The sequence below is a fragment of the Colletes gigas genome, unplaced genomic scaffold, assembly GCF_013123115.1.
Source record: "Colletes gigas isolate AHSC1104 unplaced genomic scaffold, ASM1312311v1 Colletes_gigas_Sc00003, whole genome shotgun sequence".
NCBI lineage: Eukaryota > Metazoa > Arthropoda > Insecta > Hymenoptera > Colletidae > Colletes > Colletes gigas.
The window spans coordinates 4,542,553-4,566,206 of NW_025106632.1; the positions used below are offsets into that span (position 1 = coordinate 4,542,553).

General features: G+C 38.7%; 1 protein-coding gene across 3 annotated transcripts in view; it reads right to left on the bottom strand.

Annotated features, from left to right (window-relative positions):
• Positions 1-23,654, bottom strand: part of LOC122404887 (RNA pseudouridylate synthase domain-containing protein 2-like) — a 257,493-nt gene that overhangs the window by 135,075 nt on the left and 98,764 nt on the right. The gene's annotated exons all lie outside the window — the stretch shown is intronic.

A 23,654-nucleotide genomic window follows, 5' to 3' on the forward strand; every position in this document is an offset into this window, starting at 1 on the left:
AATTTTATATAAACTCAGTTATTATTTAAGTATTTAAACAGGTTCACTGCCCGTGACCCGTATATGGGTCACACCACCGTGCTATTGGATACGACGCTGAGCCATTGGACAGTGAACGTATTAATATTATGCACGAGCTTAAAATTTCACGATTTATTTTTTTCTTTTCAATTATTAACACACATGTTCACTGCCCGTGACCCGTATATGGGTCACACCGCCGTGCTATTGCATACGCCGCTGAGTAACCGGACAGTGAACGTGTAAAATTCTAGGAAGCAGATAAAGAAATAAATATTGCAATATTGTCTCGACGTACGAATCGAGTTAGTCTACGTCGGGGCGAAATTTTTTGCATTCTCGTGACACAAACCCTAGATAATAGACTCGTGGAGGGGATCGGAACCCCCGCGAAAACACGGAGGAGAATAAACGTCTTGTCCGTGGGATTCCCGAAGCGGCGGAAAGCATCGAACAGCTGAGGGGGTTGGCAGGGAAACCCAAGGGTGGAATACGCGTGGAACGTGGGTCGATAGAGAGGGGGTGGGGGGCCTGTTGCTCCCAGCGGTGTCTGCGGCCGCTGGACGCGGATGAAACCGAAATGAAGCGAAGAGGCGCGGGCTGTGGGAGGGGTGAAAGAGAGCGGAAATAAGAGTGGCCCGCGTCGCCGGGGATATCGTTGCTTTCTGGGTTGATTTTACGACCGTCTGGCTGCCTCGAAGGCCAACGTCGAGGGCGAATTTTCGGAGGGGTGGTTATCGAGCCGCGCAGAGATCGAACACGCGGCCGCGAAAACTCTCCGTTTTCGTAAATAAAACCGGCGGAAAAATTAATCTTACGCCCCAAGGACACTTCCCGTTACGATTCTATTCGTCCTTTTGCTTCTGAGAAAATCTGCACCCCCACCTCAATAAATTTGTAACTAATAATAGTACGTAAATAAAAAATTTTGGATTCACAACTTTTAGATACAGCTAGTTCTCGTTAACGCTTTAGGGGAGGTTAACGAGGGAGGTACACTATTAAAGAGACTGTCGATTCTTGTATGAATATTTATCCACTTATTTTGTACGTTTCTACCAGGTTTGATTTCAAACAAAAATAAGAAAAAAAAATTAATTTAAAAATTAAAATTATCAATAATTATGAGTGAAATAGAGAAAAATATTCAACGTTTGTTTATCGTACACAGATTCTAAAGTCGTCCAAGAAATAAACTACATACATACGTTTCTTTTACAAACTGCACGCTTCTCGTATAGTATGTTCACTCAGAAGAAAAAATACTGTATCTAACGTTCCATTGCTCAACCCATTGACATAACCAGCCGTCTGAGAACCGATCGAATCGGTTGTCCAATTATCAAACAGTCATCCGACGAGACGATTGCGATACGTTATTTCGTAATTATTTGTGCCACCTTGTTGAGAGACGACAGCACGTACTGCAACGTCGTTTCGTGGATAATGAATCACCCCGGCTACATAATTAATCACTTTTGCTGAAAATAAATCAGCATAATTTATGCAATATTAGATCGCTGTACAAGATCCGCGCGGTGATATCTCGTTGAATATAAAACGAGATTCTCATCGTTACAGCGGAGGAATTTTTTTCCAGAGTATACATAATAATATTTTTGCCAGTCTGTCTACGAGAGATCGTTATCATCTGAATTTATAATAAGCATCGATCTTGAACTTCGATCGAGAACTCACCGATCTCAGACTAGATTTTTAACAATATTTTATACAATATTTCCTTGCTAAGATAATTTAAAAAAAAAAGATATTTCTCCAACCTCGAATCTATGAAATTTTGATATTCCTGAGGCCTGTATTGCCGAGTATAAATTTATAAATTTATTGTCCCAAGCTGTACACACGTCATCGAGTATGTAAACGGTGGCCAAGCGGGACCGTTAACCGAAAAGAAAAGATACACGCAAAAATCGCCAGAAATGACGCAAGAGATTAGTTTTAGACAGCTCGATGACGAAATCCTTTTTTACTTTTGCTACGAGCACTCTGGGAAGGCTATTTATACGGTTGCGTCACTGCAACTGAGGAAACTACAACAATTGCGTTGCGCGGAACGTCTTTTGATCCGGCGACGAACGACGAAAAAGAGAAAATAATTCCGATGATTATTAATTCCCCCCATCGAGCAACCAGCGAGCTACGTATAGTTCACAGAGTCAATATTTGGAAAATAAACAAGTTCCAGCGCGACGGGAGTATTTTTCGGAGAACGACAGCCATATTAGATAACGAGGAATCGATAAAAATTTGCTCTACGTTATCAAGCTGATGATCATCGGACCATCGACGAAGCTAATCAAATTTATGGGACCCGTGTAGTCATATTTTTAGAATGGCTGAAAATTTACTTAATAATTTAGTTAATATTACGTACGAGCGTTAAATTTCACGATTTATTTTTTTTCTTTTCAATTATCAACACGTTCACTGTTCGTGACCCGTATATGAGCCACGCCACCGTGCTATTAGATACGCCGCTGAGATACCAGACAGTGAACGTGTATAACATTTGAGCTGTATAAGTCTACATACGATTAGTACCAATATTCTGGTCTACAAGTCTTATATTGTCATTAAATAATTTTTTTTTTTATTTTTGACGCAATTTTTCTACAAATATTTCATTTGTGTAAGACGTTCACTGTCCGTGACCCTTATATGGGCCACATTAACGTGCTATTAGATACACCGCTGAGAAACCAGACGGTGAACGTGTTGACAATTTTACATTTTGGTTTTTGCATCCTTTTTTAAACATCTAAACCCGGGGGAACTGTTTCTCTATTATTTTTAAATTTTCATATCGTGATTGAATTTATATTTATCCTCAGATTAATTGTTAAAAGCTTCTAGATGATTTGGTAAGTGGACGAAGCCACAAAACTGAGAATAATCAGGCCGAGCAATTACAATCAACGTGTCAATAAAGACGGCGGCGGTGAATCAACGGAACAGCAGAATGATTGGATCAATCAAATCGGTACACGCGTCGGTAATCAATGAATCACAGAAACCGGTGGCGAACGAATACATCGATAAACACTGTACGTCCCGTTAATCAGCAAATGCATGCAACGTAGCGTAATCGCCACGCCAGGACGCGTATGGCAATTTCTAGAACCTGGCAGAGAGACTACGAATTGCGAATTATAGTTTTACTAGCCTCCGGGGGTCGCATCGGTAATGGAACGAAGTTTGCAAACCGTAAACTGGGAAATTCCGAAGCGAGTCTCGCGAAACTTTTCGACGGTTGAAATCTGGGCAAAAATGATCAACGTTCGTTTCATCGACTGGAGACCCAACACGTTCACTGCTCGTGACCCGTATGTGGGTCATGCCACCGTGCTATTAGATACGCCGCTGGGAAACCGGACAGTGAACGTGTTGTCGATGTTGCATTTTTGTTTTTGCGTCCTGATGATTGGGAAAAATGGAGGAAATAAGAGTGTATTTGATTGAAAAGATGTCTTCTGGAAGGCCATCATCAGATAGAATTACCAACTATTAATTTTATATTTAATTTATTAGTTTATTGAGAGTAAATCAAGATATTAGAAATGTTTGCAACCTGATGATAGCAAAAGTGGAAGAAATAAGGTTGTATTTGATTGCAAAGATGTCTTCTGTAAGGCCATCATCAAACAGAATCATCAACCATTAATATTACATATAATTTACCAGTTTACTGAGAGCAAATCAAGATATTTGCAATGTTTGCAACCTGACAATAAGAAAAATGGAGGGAATAAGAGTGTATTTGATCGCAAGTACGTCTCCAAATTGCAGAGGAAGTACATTGATGGCGGAAATAAGGTTTCAACCCCTGAAACCTCGAAGCAAGGTCCAAACATGGAAAACCTAATTTGCACTAAAGCATTTACGGGGTGTTCCTCGCGACGCCTTCGCGATTTCGTTCGTTTCTGGTAGCCCGATTTATCGGCTTTGCCACGAACAATAACTGCCAGCCTATATCCTCGATAGACAAGGGACCCAAGCAGCGAGAGAGCATCGCGTACACGTTCTTTCCAAATAAGACGAGTTACCCCAGACGTAACCATCAATCTCCGCCTCTTATGGCACGCCTGGATCGCGGGGCTTTCCCCTCGAGTCGGCTTCTTTTATATTCATGAAACGCGTTTGCCCCATATAAACACTCGCCTGGACACTTAATAAAGACTTCAATCCTTATAAACGACTCTGTGTTGCGCTATGACCGCGTTGGCCCCTGACAAATTCAATTTTTCGAAATATTTCCATCCACTCTGGCTGCCCTGTGCTCGTCTTCACAAACTCCATTCTTTTTTTCAAACTGGTTTCATTCTTGTAAACACTCTTTTAGACACTTTTATTAAAGACTTCGATTTTTTTATAAATATTTATACTATACGATACTATACGATTTTTTTATAAATATTTATATTATATGATACTATACGATTTTTTTATAAATCTATATATATAAAAATAAGTTGTCCTATGTTCGTGATTTTATAACTCGAGAACCACTCAACCGATTTTCAAACGAGTACATGCGTTGGAAAGGTCTACTTTCACTGATGGTTTATAAAAAAAAAACATCGAAAAATTTCTACGAATATGCGTTATACGCGCACTTTTATGATGCGCGTATTCGGCCCGCGCGATACCTCGCCCGTAGCAGTACTGCGATGTTACCGCCAGGTGGCGAAGCTTCTCGAGCGCTTTCTCGCGAGAGAATTGCATTATCGCGGATATATATGTCAGGACGATCATCTGGTCATTAATTGCATTTGCACAAGGTCGGGCGAAGCTGAGACGGGGCATGCTAGTATTTATATAAATATTTATACTACATGTGGCTTTGTAAGCCGGATTCTTTTTTTAAAACTGATTTGTTTCGTGTAAATCTATCTCTTAGATATTTAATGGAGACTTCAACTCGTTTGTCTTTGTAAACTCGAGTCTTTAATAAACTTCGAATCTCGATTTTTCTTTTAAATTATTAATAAACGCTATTTTTCTCCAAGCAGCGTTGATTGATCGTATCGTTTGAATTTTCTAGCGAACTATTCGATGCATGGAAGTGTATTAGGAACGAAAGTCGTACGAAGAAAAACGTGGAAGAGATAATTGACGTCCCGTGTTCGGAGCCAGGCGATTAAATAACGACGATCTTCGGTTTCTTTCTCGTTTGCGTAACCGTTTTGCACGCGAAAAGGTCAATACCTGGGCAGGTAATTGCGTTTCTAGTAGCTACGATAATTGAACGTAACGAATGCCGTGTCTTTGTAGCGCCGAGTTACGAGAAAGTTGCTCCGGCGGCCGGTCACCGCGTTTCGGGCGTTGAGATCACCAGAAAACGTACGTCCGCGCGGAACTCGGAGCTTTAAACGCTCCACGCAACCCATGTTAAATCTGTATCCTCGAAAACAACATCCCTTGTTTTGGCTAGGTTTTTTTTATAAATCTTGAAAAATTTAATTTTTTTGAGCTTCGATAAAATAGAAATTTCTCATTTTTTTTTTTCTTTTTTTGCATACTTTTCTCCCTCCCAAAGTAAAATAGAAATAAATTCGACATTCCATCGGTTCTAATGCACCAGTGAAAAATTAACTTTCGAACTGGAGAGATAATAATAAATAACTAAAATAAAATTCAATCTTCAGGAAATTAACACTAGATTTAGGGGCATTGATCACACGTATATTTATTGATACCTTTCACGTTGACGATCACCTTGAAATTTTTCTTTTAATCAGAATATGTATTCGTGCCATTGCATCGATCAAATTCAACGTAAGTTGTTAAAAAATAATATTTACAGGTTCTGCAATTATAAATATGACGGCCCCCGTAAATTTAATATTAAAAAAACCATCCTCACAACCAGAATTAATTATTTTATTTTTACAGTAATATTTTCTCTAGAATAAGTATTATTTTACACATTCTTTTTGTAATAATGAATAATAGTCTCGAGATACCAACAATAAATAAAATCAGGATTTTTAAAAACTGCATCCATTGTTTATGCTGGATTTTTTTATAATTCATGAGAAATTTAATTTTTTGAGCTTCTATAAAATAGAATTTTGTCTCATTTTTTTTTCTTTTTTGCATACTTTTCAAGCTCCCAATGTAAAATAGAAATTGCACTAAAATCTGAATCCTCAAAAACAACATTCCCTATTTTGACCAGATATTTAATATTTCTCGAAGGATTTAATTTCATGGGCTTCTGTGAAATTATTTTTTCCTTTTTGCATACTTTATTTCTCCTCCAATGAAGAATTCTAACGCGATTCGAGTGTACTAAATCGCCTAAAGACGATGCATGAACTTCGAATTACAAACGCAAACGATGATCGTCTGGATCGTTAGATCGTGAAAGTCTCCGCGGTGGATTTTCACGTAGATCCACGTGCACGGTTTCCACGGTGCCCATTGAGCAACGGAAACCTTATTATATCACATTTGAGGCGGTTCACCGCGAGGATTTTTCGATTACGCAACCAGTAATGCAAGACAATTTCCATAGCGTGGCACGCGTAATCGTTGTTAACTGGAAATTGCAGCCAGAAATTCTAGGATTCTCGTTACAAGCAACGGAGCTAACTAATTCCGTTCGATCGATCGTTAATAAAGATCTGTCGGAGGATCGAGGCTCTTAACCGATGACGCGTGCGCCATTATTTCGTTCAATGTTAATATTTTCATCCAGCCAAACAGGTTTGGCTCTATTCATCCTTCGTTGCGTAACATTCAACCTGTAGAAACTTCTCCTTTCGAAATCAAACAATCTCTCAATATACATATTTTACGACGTTAGATTTCAACCAAAAGTGACAAATTTTTATTTCCTTTTGGAATAAATGGAATTTTACGAGACGTAACGATCAATTATAAAATATACAAACACACAGAAAAAAAAAGAATAGAAGAAACAAATTTTTTTTTTTTTTTTTTAAGGAGTTGAATGAATCTTTGCCATTTATGGATAATAAATTCACGGCTGTTTTTACGTAAGTTTACTTTCTTTTTTGATTACTTTCTATTATGCATTGCATAGCTGCTATTACTGTGACTTCCGTTATTTTTTAATATTGTTTCATATCTCTTTTGCGTTCTCTATTTTTTTCTTATTATATTCCACAAAATTATTTTTCAGTGCAAAAACATTTACTTCCGCGAATTCAACGCCCTCCCAATCCGTCAATAGTGCGTTTATGCATTGATAATGCTGTGCATAGATCCGCAAGCTCGAAACAGTGGTTAATTAGCTATAAAATCAATACTCCGGCTGGTCCAGCGAGATCATCCGGCATTAATTCGATTGAGAACTTACGCGGACGACGACGTGAATGATATTTATAATGATCGGGGGGCCATTCGACTCCGACAACTGCGTTTCTCTGGTTTTAGAACCCGTGTAACGAATAACTGATGCATTTCGACGAAATTCTGCAATTGGAAACAGCGAGAAACCTATCGAATATTCAATTTTATCAGCAAAGGAGATGTTTACAGAGTACTGGTCAGCAATCGTACGACGTTCAAAGGATAATAACTCAATTATGACAACGAGAAGACAAGAAACAGGAAGCAGAGAATTCGATTTATGCAAAGTATCGAAGATCGATCAAAGCTGATTTATTAATTTTTATGCGAGGAGCAGGGGTCAACTATCGTACGACGTAGCTTGAGAATAAATAATCCTGCAAGTTTTCACTATGATACATCGTAGTTACAGTACGGATTTATCTGTTTCGATGGTTCCGTGTTCCAAGCAATTTGTTCCCCGAATTTTTCTTTTCATTTTCGGATTTATTTAACGACCCCCAAAGCCACAAACCGTATTTTCACAGTTTTTGTTTGCTCGTTCGTTTTTCCCCCGAACGAATTCGTTTTATCGCGAGAAGCACGAAAACGAGGTTTTCGAAATGCCGACGAACATGGAATTTTTATTTGCAACGCGTGCTGGTGTAACGTGCATGTAAAAAATATTGCTTCGCACGTGTGTGGACTATCGCCAGAATTGGACAGAAATTTCACCATGATATAGCAGATATTTTTAGGTTAGAAACATCTAATGTTACGTTTCAAGCAACAAACATCAAGCTATGTATTTTATTTCACCATCGATTTATTTCACCTCGTCGTGTATTTCAGATTCTATCGAATTGAACTCTTAAATTTCGTCCATATTGATAATCGATGTCCGCCATCTTGTTTTTCTGCGCCTCCAAGGTGAGAGCGCCATCTATGAATCTTCAGTTTTCCTACAGTTGCATCGTCTCCATAAACGCGAGTTTTCTACTATCTTTTTTACATTTTTCTGTTTCAGAAAACAAGATGGCCGACAACGAGTGTTCCATTCGCTAGTTTCTTACGCTAAACGTAATCTGTGGGGACACTATTAGCAACGAGATAAAATTAGTGACACTGGAAATGTAGTCTTCTATTGTGAAATTTAAATCGTTTTATTTTAGGTTAAATTACTAAATTTGTATGATTCTAATTTCGTCGAATCGAACCACGCAGCTTCAAGCAACAGTTTAACGCGCAACAGCCACGATTTGCAACGCGTGCTAGTGTAACGTGCATATAAAAAATTAGACAGAAATTTCACCATGATATAGCAGATATTTTTACGTTAGAAACATCTAATGTTACGTTTCAAGCAACAAACATCAAGCTATGTATTTTATTTCACCATCGATTTATTTCACCATGTCGTGTATTTCAGATTCTATCGAATTGAACTCTTAAATTTCGTCCATATTGATAGTCGATGTCCGCCATCTTGTTTTTCTGCGCCTCCAAGTTGAGAGCGCCATCTATGAATCTCCAGTTTTCCTACAGTTGCATCGTCTCCATAAACGCGAGTTTTCTACTATCTTTTTTACATTTTTCTGTTTCAGAAAACAAGATGGCCGACAACGAGTGTTCCATTCGCTAGTTTCTTACGCTAAACGTAATCTGTGGGGACACTATTAGCAACGAGATGAGATTAGTGACACTGGAAATGTAGTCTTCTATTGTGAAATTTAAATCGTTTTATTTTAGGTTAAATTACTAAATTTGTATGATTCTAATTTCGTCGAATCGAACCACGCAGCTTCAAGCAACAGTTTAACGCGCAACAGCCACGATTTGCAACGCGTGCTAGTGTAACGAGCATATAAAAAATTACAGAGAAATTTCACTATAATATAGCAGATATTTTTAGTTTAGAAACATCTAATGTTATATTTTAAGCAACAAACATCTAGCTATGTATTTTATTTCACCATCGATTTATTTCACCTCGTCGTGTATTTCAGATTCTATCGAATTGAACTCTTAAATTTCGTCCATATTGATAGTCGATGTCCGCCATCTTGTTTTTCTGCGCCTCCAAGTTGAGAGCGCCATCTATGAATCTTCAGTTTTCCTACAGTTGCATCGTCTCCATAAACGCGAGTTTTCTACTATCTTTTTTACATTTTTCTGTTTCAGAAAACAAAATGGCCGACAACGAGTGTTCCATTCGTTCGTTTCTTACTTACTACGACACTATCAGCAACGAGATAAGATTAGTGACACTGGAAATATAGTCTTCTATCGTGAAATTTAAATCGTTTTATTTTAGTTTAGATTATTAAGTTTGTATGATTCTAATTTCGTCGAATCGAACCACGTCACGCAACAGTTTAACGCGCGACAGCCACGCAGCGATTACCAGTAGGAATTTAGGCGCTCGGCGAGCCTGCGGTTCGCCGAGCGGCCACAGACGCCATGACACCCGATGACGCCAGTTTGCTCTCGTTCGATCGGTGAATTATTTCGAGTCCCACACCGCGATCCATCAATTTTTTCTCGCCCGACCATTTACCTCGACGTTCGATTAACATTCGTCCGAGCTTTTTCGCGCATCCCGACTGTTTTTCGAGGCCACCTGTGGCTCCGCTCTCGAAATCCCGACTCGCGCCAAATATTTATTATACGTTCCGCCAAACATTTCACGGGATATTTCGACCGCGTACAGGACATATTTGTACGCGAAAAATTTATCGCAGACTAATCAATTCTTCTCGAATAAATGCGAAATATTTTGTGTGATCAAATTTTGTGTGATCAAATTTTGTGTATATGTTTCATATTTGGGTGTAATTTACGTGGTTGTACCTGGTGAATTGTAATCGATGTTAATTTGTTGATAGTTTTTAATTGTTGCAATTGGGGGTGATAAAGATTCTATGTAAATTCAAAGACAATTCAATATTGTTGAGGTATCATGTTTGAAAAATAAAATTTTGAGAAAAAAATATGTCAAATTTTTGTTACAAACTTGTTCAAACCTCTTTAAACTAATTAGTTTTACGGGTCAAAGTCAAATTAGGCATTAAATGGTTTGTTTGGTCAAATTTTTGCTATAACTGTGTGACAAGCTTGTTCAAACCTCTCCAAACTCCTTATTTTTACAAATCGAAGTCAATATATTGATCAAATGGCTTCCTAAGAATAATTGCAAGTCAAATTTCAGTTACAACTGTGTATCAAACTTGTTCAAACTTGTTCAAACCTGTTCAAACTCCTTATTTTTACGAATCGAAGTCAGTATATTGTTCAAATGGTTTCCTAAGAATAATTGCACATCAAATTTCTGTTATGACTGTGTATCAAACTTGTTCAAACTTGTTCAAACCTCTTCAAACTCCTTATTTTTACAAATCGAAGTCAATATATTGATCAAATGGTTCTCTAAGAATAGTTGCACCTCAAATTTCTGTTACAACTGTGTATCAAACTGGTTCAAACCTCTTCAAACCCCCTATTTTCCACGAATCAACATCAAACTATTTCTCAAATGGTTTCATACAAAAATTGCAGGTCAAATTTTTGCTACAACTGTGTACCAAACTAGTTCAAACCTCTCCGAACTCCCTATTTGTCCCATTCCCCATCATTCCTATCTTTTCTATCTCTAAAATCCCCTCAAACGAACAATATTAAACGCTATAAAAAAAATGATTAAATAATAAGAAAATAAATTAATTTAAAAATTAAAATTAACCAGACCTAACTCAAACCTAACCCAGACCTAACCTAACCTAGACTTAATCACAATCAACGCGTGTAATAGATATTCCAGGATCTGTTCGCGTGCAGTTTACAGCTGCATCGACCAAAGGTTCTCGACACGATTGCAGCCTTTATCACGGAAAGGCAAAGGCCGGGGATGACAAAGGCTTAACTCCGCGTTAAGTTTCGCAAAGTTGGCCGGGGCTACTTCGTTACCGGCGTCGTCAGAGGCTCGTTACCGTTGGAGCCAGCTTGTTGGAAGCTGCGCCATTGACGTCACACGCAACAACGTGCCACGCTGTTCCAGGGAAAGGTCCGTCCGCGTAACCGGATTAATCGTCATCCGGTTCGCGGCTGGTGAGATAAATTGGCCGAGATTCTCTCGTCAACTCGTGTGCTGCAACCTTCGTCACGGCCACTTACTCTCAAGGTTAAGGGGATCGTTTATTTTTGCGTCACGTTATATAACACGAGACGTCTCGGCCGTAACGTCTTCGCTCGATTCTTTCGTTTATGGAAATCTGATACTTTTAATAGTATTATTCGACTGGAGGACGAAACAAATATTCGTGTTCTGCTGAAACGCGACGCCATTTTAGACAATTGCTGTAATAGGATTAACCTTAGAACCACGTTATCTCGATTTGCAGAGCCGTTTCAATAAAAAACAGTAATAAAATGTCGTGTCGGGGCTCGCAGAATAACTAACGATCGCACAACAATAAATAATAACAATAAATCTCGATATAATGGATCCCAATGTGGACTGCGTTCGATTCGAATGGCTCTGCAAATAAGTCTATTAAAGTGATTGGCTACTGCGTTGCCATGTTGCTACATATAGAGTTGCACAATATTCTTTACATTCTCAAAAAAACATTTCCGTATTTTACGACTTGTTTTCGCTGGTTGCACTACAATTTTATGGGAGCTATGAATATAACAAATGAATTTTATAAATTTTACTAGTCCTGAATTTTATAACGTATCAAGAAATTTTTCAAATAAAAGTTGTATCCAAGAAATCAAATAATTAATTTTTAAAGAAGTAATTTTTAATGTCGAAAAGTAATGTTGAATTAATGTACTATATTAATTTAAAATGAGTTTCACTCGACACATAGAATTTAAGGTGGATTAAATGGTCAATTTATTTATTTAATTATTAATATTCTAAGATCTGATTGACAAACGTTTGCCTGAAGTTTCGAGTTCCTTCGCGAGAGTTGTTTCAGTTTGCAATTTTAATAATCAATTACGAGACATTAGCGAGTCGCGGAGCATAGTTTGGGGAAACGTTGAATTAGAGAACGGAGTCGTCAGCCACTCGAACGTCGACGTCGTCTGCGCCGTTTCGCGCGCGCCACTTTTACGCGATCTTCCGCCGATGTAACTAAACTAATTTGCGATTGTTCCCGTCGACGGCAAGTTGCCCGAAGTTTGCCGCGTCGCTGGTAGCCCCCGAGCAATTACGGGAAATTTGCATCGATATTCCCGCCCCCCCTACCGAATAATTACGAACGCGGGAAAAATTAAGCCGCGAAACGAGTCGACGGAAGTTACCAACTAATTTCACGCCGGAATATTATCGTCTTTCGAATCACCGATCGAAAATATTCTACAGGGATGTTCGGCCAACCGTGGGAAATATTTTAATGGGAGATTCTAGGAGCCAAAATAAGACCAAAATCAAGAATACCAATTTGTTGATAAAGGCTTCATTAAAAAGTTATTAACAATTAAAATTTCGCACATATTCGAATTTTTTTCTCGAAAATGCGCAGGATTTCGGGGGTATGTATATTCACCAAAGATGATTGTAATTGACCCCTGGAACTAGAAATAATTTTTTCAGAACGATTTGAAATTTTTTAATTTTGTCGAAAAATTACACATCTTCTCGAATTTTTTTCTCGAAAGTGGGTAGAAATTCGGGGGTATGTGTAATGACCAAAAATGATTGTAATTGATCCTCTTAGCTAGAAATAATTTTTTCAGAACAATTTGAAATTTTTTAATTTTGTCGAAAAATTTCGCAACTATTCGAATTTTTTTCTCAAAAATGGGTAGGATTTCGGGTGTACGTCTATTCACCAAAATGATTGCAAATGGACCCCCCTAGCTAAAAATAATTTTATTGAAACGATTTGAAATTTTTTAATTTCGCCTGAAAATTTCACATCTTCTCGAATTTTTTTCTCGAAAGTGGGTAGGATTTGAAGGGTACGTCTATTCACCAAAAATGATTGTAATTAACCCCTTTAAGTAAAAATAATTTTTTTAGAACGATTTGAAAGTTTTCAATTTTGTCGAAAAATTTCACAACTTCCCGAATTTTTTTCTAGAAAATGGCTAGGAATTCGGGGGTATGTGTATTCACCAAAAATGATTGTAAATAACCCCCGGAACCGAAAATAATTTTTCCAGACCGATTTGAAATTTTTGAATTTAATTGTTAATAACTTTTTAACGAAGCCCCGATCAACAAATTGGTATTATTGATTTCCGTCTTATTTTGGCTCCTAGAATCTCCCATTAAAATTTTTCCCAGGGGTAAACGATTTTTGAATTAACCCTTTTGGGGGGATGATACACCCCCACTTGGGATTTCGATTTAATTTATTACAGTTCTGCCTGGCACAATTATTATAAATAAATTTGAGATTGTTCAATTTTTACTTAATTTTTACGAGTGTAGTTTATTGAAGTTTGCACTTAAAGGGTAGATCAAATTTAAAAAAAATGGAAATTTGCAAGTTTGCATTTGTGGGGTTGCAAATTTAAAAATATGTAAATTTGTAACCTTGCCTCTGAGGGATTAATCAAATTTAAAGAAATGTAAATTTGCAAGGGGTTATTCAAATTGTCAAAAATGTAAATTTGCAAATTTGCACCTAAGGGATGAAACAAATTTTTAAAAATGTATGGCTTAAGCTTAAGAAATTTTCTTGCACGAATTCTGACTACTTTGAAATTTTGGGTATTTCTGTTATTTAAATTTGAAGCTTCCCGTTGAATTGGACTTTTGTCAAATTTTTCTGCAAATTTTTCTCCTCGTTTTGCAAGTGAATATCTCGGAGTTTGTAATGGGTAAAAAGCAATGGAATTTTCGAAGCTATCCACGCGAAACTTTAAACGATGTAACTTCGATTCCAGTTTGGTTTCCAACTTAAATTGAAACTTCCCCGGATCCGGATTACCAGAGCTGCAGTGAAAACTCGATTACCCAAATGCTGGTTCAAAACTTTATAAAATTATCGATTACGGGGGAACTTTAATTTCATTCTCAAAACGTAGTTAGCCTGGTAATAAAACGACGATCGAAACCGAATAATATTCCACGAAGGTTAGTCGAACATTCGTCGAATCGCGAGAACGTTTGACGATTCGTTGGCTGTGGAACGTTGAAGTGTTTCACTACCGCAGTTCCATTGATTTGTTGCTCTATTCGCTACGCGATTGGATGACGCTGCTAAGTGTTAAGTCAATATTCCGGGGAAATGGTAGTCGAGTATCAATTGGGCTTCTTACACACGAAGAAGGCGCGAAACGGATTCTTCCGCAGATTCGACGCGTTGTCCTAGCAGGATCGCTACCTCCAGGGCCGTACATACTATTTCCAGTCGCCCCGTGCAACCTGAACTCAAGCTTCGTGCAAATTCAATTTTTAATAATTACTTCAAACTCCGTACTAAAACGATAATACTTGCACAATATTTCTGAAAATCGAGAATAAAAATTTTTCAAAATTACCACTCAAAATTCTATTCAAGACTCGCAGAGAAAAAGAGATAATTTATGAGTAAATAGGATTAGATAAAGATTCTAAATCTAAAAATTTTTACTTAAAAAAAAAAAAAAAAAAATGGCACCTGTTTTTACCCCACAGAAAATTCTTACTTTTTGCAACGAGCAGCGGATAAATATTCATAGGCGAGTAAATCTATCCATTCTCGGTCTGTTGGAAATGCCTATCGAAATACCAAGGACCAATTTACATTTTAACATGGAGTCTAGCGTTGGTCAATCGACACGCGAGCCCCCTAGATCTCCAAGGAGCTCAAAGGACCTTAACAGAATGTAATTCCAGGCTTTCGCGGACGGTCGTTCCGGCCAGATCCACGAGACAATACGGTGGAATTAATTTAACAACTCACGGTGGCCCGATACGCGGCTTAATCGACGCCATGAAAAATCCAACGAGCCATTCGCGTTCAGCCTGAGGATCGAGGCGTACTTCCTCGCGTCGCCCGGCTTTATTATCCTACGGGGCATAAATTTCACGGCTTTACAGCCGTGTACCAAGCCCACGCGAGCCCCCCTGACACCCAGAGGGCGCTGGAATACCAAAAGAGTGCAAAAGTCTCAAAATTGTATAAATCAAATTATTATTCTTTTATTAAGGCCCTTGGCCATATATGTGGACGTTCATTTTGTTTTTAAATATAATTATAGTTACTGTCAATAGTAAATAGACCCAAAAAAGAAAAAAGAATTGTCCCTGAAGAGGTTAATTTATTTACTAATTTTTTATATAATTATAGTTACTGTCAATGATAAATACACCCAAAAAAAAGAAAAAAAAAATCGTCCCTGAAGAGGTTAATTTATTTACTAATTTTTTATATAATTATAGTTACTGTCAATAATAAATGGACCTTAAAAAAGAAACTAATTTTGTATATAATTATAGTTACTGTCAATAATAAATAGACCCCTAAAAAAGTAAAAAAAATCGTCCCTGAAGAGGTTAAGAAGCCCAGAACAATCAACAAAAAAATATCCTACAATATTTTACTTTTATAATATTTTCTCTTCCACAATTTTTATCTTATTACAATAACATCATTGGGAGAGTCTGGAATAATTTCCAGGTTCCAGGGCACCACAGAAATTTAACGGCCCAAAAATATTTTGAGATTGTAAAAATTTCATGTGTACAATATATTCTCGAAAATCGCGAAAAAAAACAGTTATAATGGATTATGTGGATCGAGAAATTTTAGGGGTGTAAGGTTCTCTATCGATACTTGTAAAATGACTGTTTTGAACGTTCGAACGTAAGCAGAGGGAAATGTGGGATTTGTTCTTTGTTTATGTGTTTATTTAAAATATCATCGTTTCGCGTATGTGCCTGGTCTTCGAGAATTCGGAAATAGAAAAAGTCTGGAGTGGGTAGATGTGGTACGCTATAATGGTGATTCGCTTCTTTGAATAAAAGAAAAATTTTTATCGAAACTGGAATAAATCCATTTTATCGTATATTGAGATATTTGAGGGTTCGAATTAGAAATAAAAATTGTCGAGGGACGTGGCGTGTTGGATGCACTGGTCTCCGTTCTATCACCAAAGTGCAGCATCATTGGGCGCGGTCAAGTTTGGGATGGGTGACCGCTCCATGAAAAAAACACGTATTATTGGGATTATCTTTCCTGTTTATATTATTAATACTTCTCTATCAGGTTTGTAAGATATTACTTGCCTGTTAACATTAAAAAAAACTATTTCATAAATAACACAAGACAGAGTTGTAACAAACATTTGATAAAAATAAATGGGGAAAGAAATATTAATAGCGAATCGCCCATTATAGTGCACGGAATACAGTATTAGGAGTAAATATACATTTGTTCAATTTCGATTTCACGGTTCAGACCATTTTCCAGTAAATATAGAGACGTATCAATAAAATATACATACAAAAATTCCCAGACGAACGTGGTTTAAACATTTAACTGGTAAAATAACCAAACGGTTTGTATAATAGCAGGGTATATTTTCATTTCAATTCGCATTCCACTCGTCCACCGAAATTAAAAATAATTTATCGAGAAGGAAACTAGAATCCGTGACAGAGTAAATTTACAACCTCGGAACAAAAGAATGGCAAAACGATTATCCGACGAAGTTTAATCAACAAGGATTCAGAGTGGGCCATCGAGTGAATGCAGCACTGACGAAGCAACTGCTACCCAACAAATAAAACACAACTCTGGCGCGCGCCTAAACGCGCAATCCCCGACCCTTATCAAATTCGGTTGTTTATCCTGGATTCCATTCGCAATTTAAGCCCGATTCAACGTACCAAGAATCCGTAACGTCGATATTCCTGGGTCGAGAGGTCAACCAAAGACGAGATCCACCGGTCTCCTATCGTATCTTCGACGCGATGAGGATCGAACTCCTCGAGAAAAAAAAATTTGTCTAGCAAGAGGAACGGGGAACGTGACGGAACGACCGTGAATTCCGATCGACCGGAAGCACCATCGAGAAATCTGCTGATAATTTCGTTTTTCGGCCGAACGCTGACTCGGTTAATCGTGATTGCGGTTCCAAATATGGCCGCCGCTTGGATATACTCGTAAATTAGCCCAGTTCGACCATACTGCGCACGTAGCTCTTTAATATCATAAGCTAATATCAAATAATATCAAGAATCTACGGGTCCAACGCTTCTGGAACCGCAGTGACATCTGGATTTGAGATCGTAGTATTCTAGAAATGTATATCTTCTATCAGTAAAATATTGGTAACGTGAATGGTAGAAATTTTGAAACTGTAATTTAGAAAACAAAAGTATCATCGAAAATTGACAATGATTACAGTGTGAAAATATTCCAACGTGAAATGCCAAGCAAACATGGCGGGACAACAGTTTTTGTTCCAGACCTAACCTCAAAAAGTTTAACACGGATTACGTAAATAGCCTGGAATCAAAGTTACCGCGTCGATTGATTTTTAAACTTCTGGACGCGTCCTACTATTTTTCCCCCCGGCTACGTTTCCCGCGAATCGATAACTCGCAGTTTCAACCTCCAATATTTAACGCGATCCTCCTGGTAACGAGCAACGATTCGTTTTCACTATCTCCGACGAGAGATAGAGAGAGAGAGAGTAGAAGAGAAATGGGGTAGGCGAAGGGAAGAAGTTCTCTCGGCTTATTTGCTTGGTCGACGTTCAACAATAGCCCGGGATACCGGTCAGGCTAGATCACGCGAGCTAATCAGTACAGTGCTCGATTAGCGAATTAGCAATAGCCCAAGAGACTATTCGGAAGTAATCGCTTTCGGCTCCCCGAGAGCCACGATGTCCTTCCCGTTCCCTTTCCTCCCCCATCGATCAGCTGATCGTGCTCCGTGGACTAGAACGCAGATACCAGAAAAAGATAATTTATTACAGCACGACGGCCATTACGTCTAACGTAACCTCACTTTCGAACGATACCTGATTCCACCGCTAAATACCGCGAATAACAAGAGATACACAGCACCGCCTACATATCTCTAACACTGGAATTACCAAAAACGATCAAAATGACTCGTGATTTCTGATAAAAATTGTAAAAAAACTCACGTGACTGGAGTTTTCAAAGTTTACTGTACTTCACTTCCATTGCATCGTACATTTTTTCGAGGATCTGTCGTCTTCGTTGACGACGGTAACAAACAGTAATTAACTTTAGAATATTAGTTTATCGAACACATAAAGATATAGAAACGAACTGCGTGAATAGGTGGAAATTAACAACACGACACTTTTGTACTTTCCGGTATCGTTGTCCGTAACCAACTAACCTATAATTTAACCAAAGTGTAGGCATCAATTCATAGAGCGCGCTCATGTCGATCATCCGTTAACATTTTAATGCAAATACACCATGTCGGTAGTCCTAATGCTAATTGTGGGGGCACAACTAATATTCTCTATGATACTATTTGAATAATTCGAACAAATTTCTATTACAAACAATAATTAACCTCCAAGATATAATTGTATCATTTTCTGTGCTATTCGAATGACTCGAAAGAACCGTATTGTATTGCATGAAATATTTTTCTCCCTAATTCTTTTCATCGTCCAGCTGTAAGTGTATTACATAACCTCGAAATGAAAACTTTCGCAACATTCACGAAGGAAAGGATCGTGAACAATAGGTGGAAATTAACAACACGACACTTTTGTACTTTCCAGTATCGTTGTCCGTAAACAACTAACCTATAATTTAAGCAAAGTGTAGGCATCAATTCATAGAGCGCGCTCATGTCGATCATCCGTTAACACTTCGATGCAAATACACCATGTTGGTAGTCCTAATGCTAATTGTGGGGGCACAACTAATATTCTCTATGATACTATTTGAATAATTCGAACAAATTTCTATTACAAACAATAATTAACCTCCAAGATATAATTGTATCATTTTCTGTGCTATTCGAATGACTCGAAAGAACCGTATTGTATTGCATGAAATATTTTTCTCCCTAATTCTTTTCATCGTCCAGCTGTAAGTGTATTACATAACCTCGAAATGAAACTTTCGCAACATTCACGAAGGAATGACCCCGTGGACCGTGTTGGGTCACAATTTTATCGTCCCCCCGACGAGCAATCACGATCGTCGAACAAAGTAAACACCGAATCCCGTGAACCAATCGAAACGAGCTTCGGATCCGGGCGCGAAATATTACGCGCGTTGCAATTAATTCCACACGCGGCAGAAGTTAATTAGCTGGTCGGTTCGTCGCCCGGGCGACGATAATTCGCCGTTCGTCGATCGAAATTGTCCGTCGATCCGTGTCCCGCCTGCGGAATGACTCCGGTTCCCGCGCGAAATTCAACGCGAGTTTCTTGTTAACGAACCCTTTATCGCGAGGGACCGGGACACAATAAGATCCCATCGATGGTTCTCGCACGACCAGCGAAAACACGCGAACAATGGGGACCGCGATCTCGAATCGAACGCAGATTGTAATTCGATCGAGGTTAGTCGATATCGTGCGCCTGAATCGAAGCCCGGAAAATATTCATTCACTGTTGGATCAGAACCGCACTATATTCTGCTAGACCAAGATTTTATTGTAAACTACGTAACCTAAAATTTATTTTTCTAGTTTCACGGTGGAACGATGTGGCAGTTAGTTCATCTGATAGTGGAAACGAGATGGAAATGAGAATTGTTGATTAGATGATAATCTGGGATCTTGTGAATTCTAACACGTTTTGGTATTCTGTAATTTTAGATGTGTAATATTCCTAGCAGAGAGTCACTGAGAGAGACACTGAAAGATTAAGCAACGTGTAGAAATGTAAGGTTACAGGTGGCGACACTTCGCGAGCTCGCCACCAGAGGGCTCTTGTTTCTCTGCACTGGCAGGCCTAGGACACGACACATACGTTTAAGGTTTATTTTGTAATATTACTCTCAGCTCCAAAACTCTGTAAAGCTAAAATTGGTTACTTTTTAATATTCTATTGTTGATTCTTAATAAAGTTTGTGAAACCTGGACTCATCTTGCCTTGAAAAAGCTTGTCTAGATATTGAAATGAATCTAATTAGTACAGAAATATTACTGCAATTATATTTGTACCTCCTTGGTGTTATTACTTTCTTCGCTACGCGGTAGGAACTTGTTCTCCAGAAAGGAAACCGGATGATCGATAAACCTCGGTGTAATATGTGCGTAATATGGGGGATTAATGGTGCTCGACCACCGACGAGAGTTCACTTTCGCCGACCGCGTGCATGATCTCGTTGTCTCGCGGAACGATGAAAGGTTCCGATAAAACGGAAGCCCGATGGAATCGCGCGCAGAAATAGAGCCCACGTGCGTAGCCAATGGCGTAGAAGCTAAATAATATTCCGACTATAAAAATTCAACAATTTATTTGAAAATTTCATTCGAATCGAATTTACTTTGGAAAAAGACACGAATCGCGGGGGGTGATGTTCGATTACGGAAAAATAGAAAATGGCGACAGAACACAGTATCGCCGTGCGTTCGTGAATGGCGCCAATAAATCCGCGTGGGGGGTACGGTAAAAACGATCGAAAGAATCGCGTTCCATTACGCGTATTCATCGGCGAGAGGACGTCTAGATAAAAGAATCAAGAACGACGAGGCGAGGAATGAAAAATTCCCAGCGATAATACGGAGTACCGAGTCGAAGGGGTGGCTCTCGAGTCCCCCCCCGGTCGGAGGAATCAAAGAGAAGGAAATTGCGCGGACCCTCCGCGACGGAATTAACAAAGGGAACGCTCCTCGACGAGCAGAAGGAAAAGAAAATGAACGGAAGGAGGTAGGAATCTGTTCACCGTGAAACGACGAGTTTACCCAATGGCTTAGTTTACGCCGGAACTCGTTTTACTTTCTCGGCCATTATTGAATGTAACGGAAGGGAGGCCCTCGATTATATTTTTTAATCGTTGTATTTTATCGCCAAGGAAAATACAATTTTGAGGTTAGTGAATACATTTTGACGACTTTGGGAATTTTCTGTTTGCTTTTAACAATTTTCCTACTGATTGTACAGATTTGAAATATTGTTTTGTCAGAAAATATTTTTACGAAAAAAATATGCCACGAATATACCGATTTCGAGAGGGTAATTTCTGAGATCGAGTTTTTCAATATCAAAAATTAAATGTGTTTTTTATTTGAATCTGGTAATTTTAAACGGAGCTTGGTCAGAGGAAACAATGGCGGACTAACGAAGCGGGGGGACGCAAGTTTCGAGGTTCGAGGAGGTAGTCGGAAGAATCCGTGAACTAATGGAAAAGTGTCTCGACCGATTTCTGGACGGACGCCTGAGAATTGTGTCGATTACTTATGAGTGGCGAAACGTGTAGAATCGAGGAAATCGCGGCCGGGGGAATTCGTGGTAATGGAGAGTCGGGTGATTCCGAACAGGAATACAATAGGGCCTAGAAGGAAACGGCTAACGCGTCATCAATTGGAACGGAAGATAATGTCAGCGGAGAAAGCTGGTGGCAAACGGCGAGAGCAAAAAGATTAAAATCGATAAACTGAAAAATGGACGCCGGAGTGGATCCGGTTTAATGGTTCCTTTCACTGCCTTTGGCGAACAGCGTTAATAGTTATCAATAGACTGCGGATGTTTCTGCATCTGTGGGAAATTTTTAATCAAATTACACGATGCACTCAATGTGTAGAAATATAAGAAATACTTAAGGTCAGTCTTGTCGCAATTTTGGAAAGCTACACGTGGCCATAAGTGAAAGGTTGGGCACTGCTGGCCTCTACTGGCCACTGGTGACCTCTGCCGGCCACTAATGGTTACTACTGGCCACTGGTGACTACTACCGACTACTAATGATTACTAATACTGACCACTGGCGGCCCCCACTCGCTACTAATGGCTACTACTGACCACTGACGGCCCCTACTCGCTACTAATGGCTACAACTGACCACTGGTGACCTCTGCCGGCCACTAATGGTTACTACTGCCCACTAATGGCTAATACTGGCCATTACTGACCACCGCTGACTATAGTTTACCCTATCAAATCGCTAATTTAACGACTGATAAGTTTCTCACGACTAAACAAGATATTATAAGAGATGAAAATACGATTTCTCCGGATTCGAACGCAGTGAGTGTAAAAAGGCCAGGTGAAAGGTTCATAATACGCTTCCTCCGCGTCTGCCCTTACGTTCTGCGCTCCAGACTTCGTTTCTGCGTCTATCCGCGCGCGAGACAGCTTTCAGCCGCGGAGGAAAAGGCTCAAAGAACAGCCGCGGGCTCGCGGGACCCTAATTGATTCCCCAGGGTCGCGGTACCGTCATCCGACGGATCCCAAAGCCAACGGGGAATGGATATTTCACGGGGGGTCGTGTCTCGAGGGGGTAACAGCCAGGCGGATTCAAACTCACGTCGAATGGGATCGCGCGGCGAGACGGGGCGAACTGAAATCGACAGACAGGAACGAACGGAAGACGCGTCGAGGAGCGATCGCTTTGGTTGGCCCGTAGAAAGGCTGCGATTCGAACGGGTGTCGATTCGGTACGCGAGAGAATTATTTGCATCCGTCAGATCACGTACCCGTGGATTAACACACCTGAATTTTTCATGAATCTGGCTATTCTATACGAGAGCCTCTCCATTGGATTTTACATGATTTTTTTTTTAATTAATTAATTTTTTAAAATTATACAATTAAATTATTCGAATGAATATTTCTGTTTTCGAAATATTTTTTAAAAGATTGTACTGTTTGTCGAAACGCTACTTACATCGAGATCGGTAATAGAGATTGGTATTGTTCTTGGCTCACCTGAAACGGAAAAGAAGAAATTAGAAAATAAAATTGTGGAATAATTAAAAATAATTAAAATATTAAATATAAAAAATATTAAAATTTGTAATTAATATAATAAAAAATTATACTGAATAACTTATATAATATGGGTACTATTATTATTCACGACAGATTTTCATTTTTGTTGTAACAGCATGAAAATATTATAAACGGAGAAATAAATATACAATTTTTTTAGATTCAGAATATTTTAACATTGAATTGGAATAATTATTATTGATTTCGACATGACTGCAACGAGATCTGGATTTATATTTATAATTTAATTTGTTAAATTATGAATTTTATTTCTAACATGGATTCTTTGTAACAATAAATTTATCGTGGTTCGTGTGCAATGGAAAACGTTCTGAATTCGACTTTGCTCGCAAAGATGGCCAGCGTCGGTCGGAATCGGATTACCGTTGAATTTCAACAAAGACCGAACAAATCGGATCACAGCGATATCG